At 44.3% G+C, this 3,004-nt stretch overlaps 1 protein-coding gene across 5 annotated transcripts in view; it reads right to left on the bottom strand.

Annotated features, from left to right (window-relative positions):
- The window catches only part of thrb (thyroid hormone receptor beta), a 180,496-nt gene extending 178,543 nt beyond the window's left edge, over positions 1-1,953 (bottom strand). Inside the window, exon 1 of one of the 5 annotated variants that reach the window (XM_042075655.1) lies at positions 1,685-1,953. The gene's annotated coding sequence lies outside the window, so the exon portion shown is untranslated. Of the gene's footprint in view, positions 1-321; positions 456-1,461; positions 1,631-1,684 lie in introns of those variants that run through there. The other 4 variants (XM_042075660.1, XM_042075659.1, XM_042075658.1 and 1 more) reach the window with 4 other exon arrangements.
- Between the last annotated feature and the right edge of the window lie 1,051 nt (positions 1,954-3,004).

Genomic DNA, 3,004 nt, shown 5'->3' with positions numbered 1-3,004 from the left:
GTCAACGTCAAAGTTCTTATGCTAATCTGAAGTAGGCTACCAGGCTATGGCATTAAGTACGTTACACTTCAACGGCATAATAAAGGGAGACATGGCGACATTTAGGCCTTCGCCAATCCTGCGCAGAACGATATTAGGCTATCGACTGACTAATAATGTTTGGATCGTAAGTTTGCTTGTCATCGGGGGAATTCATTCGGAGACGAGCAGATTAACTAATATTGTACACAAACAACACCGTAATAACGCAGCAACAGATAGCCTACATACATGGAGATTAATTGGCCGTTTAACTGCCATCGACTGGATTGATGAACTTACATCGTCAAGGCAGCTGTTGACAGCCTCACCATCTTGCGAATTAACTTCAGCTCTTGCAGGGCGCCGCTGCAAAGTCGGTCGTTTGACCTGGAATACCCTCGTCGGCAGCTAGGCAGAATCTATGATCGCCCAGGATTCTGATCGCATGTAACGAAATCCCTGATCTATGGCAAGCTAGGAGGGACATTAATGTCACATTTATTCCCACTCAGTTCTGCGCGACCATGCAGACCAGCGAAAAACAGTGGTGCTCCAGTGTTCCAGTTTATAGCTCCGAGTGAACAGTGTCGTATTGTTTCCCTTTGCCACTTGTTAATTCGCCATTTGAAGAAGAAAGCGAATAGCCTATTTTCGCGTCCTAAGGTAGACAGAATGAGCAACCATTTAAAAAGCAACCAAACGTCTACCCCGTGCACGTTGAAAAAGTAAAGTTGACTTACCACTACGTAATGGCTCTACGTCCATATCAAGCAGCAAAAGCTAAAGCATGTAGGCTACACGCCGTCCTAAAAATCATTGCTGTTTCAGACAAGCTAGGAGGCTAGAGAAATGAATTAGGCCATTAGTCAACTAGAGATAGGCCTAGGCTAACATGTTGATTATAATAGCACAATCATAAGCCAACGTGAGTGGAAGATGGCATAACATGTAGGGCATATTTTCAGAAAGCATGGCCATGACTATATTTCCTTACACAACCACACTATTCGTGAGGTGTTGCCTATGTTGCGGAAACAAAACTGGGCCAACAAGCGTGGCTTCAGAAGTTTCATTTCGTTTTAGAAATGTAGTCAGACCAAGACAAGTCAAGAATTCTGAACTGTCCATGCAATCATCAACACGGACTGTGAAGTAGCCTACCCAATGATTTTAACGCGTTCATGGCTGGCCGCGTTAAAATAAAACAAAAATAAGACACATCGACACCAGGTTAAAATAACATTTGGACCAAAAACATAAGTGAACTTAGTAAGTCATAGAACAATATGTTAAATTCAACTACATACGCATTTGTAAGCGCAAATTCTTGGTCGCCGTGAACATTTCTGTACACAACCGAACCACACAGCTCATAGGCTATCTAAAAGCGTGTCAGTTCCGTTCGCTGCAACCATGATATGAAACGGATATCAAACGTACCGTAAACTTTGACTACATCAAAACAACTCGTCAATCATCAAGTGCGGGTCTCAGGCGTCTGTAGCAAACGTGATCTCAGAAACGCAGATGTGTCTGGGTCATTTGCATTTCTGTACATCCATCCCGGAATTGTCTCCCAACGCTGAACCGCGAAAAGAAGCTACACGCATTTACATACATAAGCTAGCCTACTCACACACACAATGACACACAAACGACTCACCTCAGGGGCTGGGAACCAGTTCTGGCCAACACAACAACGACAGTAATCCTTCTCATCGGGAGCGGTGAGAGTGAAGCTCTACCTGCGAGCGGCCAGACCGAGCTGGACGGCTGCGCGACGTGGCCTGAGATGACCCACCCGAACGAGCGCGCGAGACTCGTAAGCAGATTACGGACTTCAATATGGAACCCGTGGCTACAGCACCCCGACTGTTCGCTACGGGGAATGAGCGAGCGAGCTTTCGGAAGAACTCCCCCTGACACAGTTAGGCATGAATTCTAAGAAGGGCGCGTTACTCAGAGTTGTTAGGTTGGTTAATAGCCTATTGTAGCCTACAATTGGTTTATTGGTAATTACTTGGTAAGTCAGAATTATGTGAAATTTAAATAGGCTAATAGAAGCATGAACAAACGTGTGTGACTTGTGCCAATTTGAATGTGTGAATGACTATTGTATAGCCTACTTACAATATAAGGTATATAACCTATTATTATTATAGGTAAAGGCAACTATAATAATAAAGAAAACATCAGGAAACAGTCACACAATTGGCATGGTCAGTTCCTTATGAAAGCATGTTAAAAATGTACACCTAAACCAGGCTATAACAGAGAACTGATCTTATGTTGACACTGGCAAACACTTTTGAATTCACTACATAAACTCTGGCCAATAATTGATGTGTTGAGTACAAGGAGATCACTAACTCTCTCTCTCTGTCTCTCGCTCTCTTTCTGTCTTTCTCCCTCTCTCTCTCTCTCCCTCTCTCTCATTCACACACACACACACACACATATAGCCTACACTGATTGCTCGTACTTTGATCTCAGTGTCCAGAGTGCAGCTGTGGTCCAGGTCAGGTCCTATAGAGCTGGAACACACACACACACTCTCTCTCGCTCTCTCTCTGTCTGTTTCTCTCTCTCTCTCCCTCTCTCTGTCCCTCTCTCTCAGCCACACACAAATACAAATATACACCCATTCACACACACACACACTCTCTCTCTCCCTCTGTATGTGTCTCTCTCTCATACACACATAGCCACACACAAATACAAATATACACCCATTCACACACACACAGAAAGAGAGAAAGAAAAAGATTAGGAAATGTCTCAGATCTACAGAGAGTCACCTCCACACTAACAATACTGAAGTGTGGATTGCCGCTTACTAAATCAACGTGACTTTGCAAACAGCACCTCACAGCAGCTCCTGTGGGCTCCTAAAGCTCCTGCTCCTTACCGATGCCGAAGCACCACTATTGAAAAAGATGTTGGTAGCATCGGCTAACTAGCGCCAGATTTTGGAGTGCAGGGG

The sequence above is a fragment of the Alosa sapidissima genome, chromosome 21 (genome assembly GCF_018492685.1).
Source record: "Alosa sapidissima isolate fAloSap1 chromosome 21, fAloSap1.pri, whole genome shotgun sequence".
Classification (NCBI taxonomy): Eukaryota; Metazoa; Chordata; class Actinopteri; order Clupeiformes; family Clupeidae; genus Alosa; species Alosa sapidissima.
Note: the sequence above shows the minus strand (reverse complement) of the source record. Positions and strands in the feature narration are given on the sequence as shown.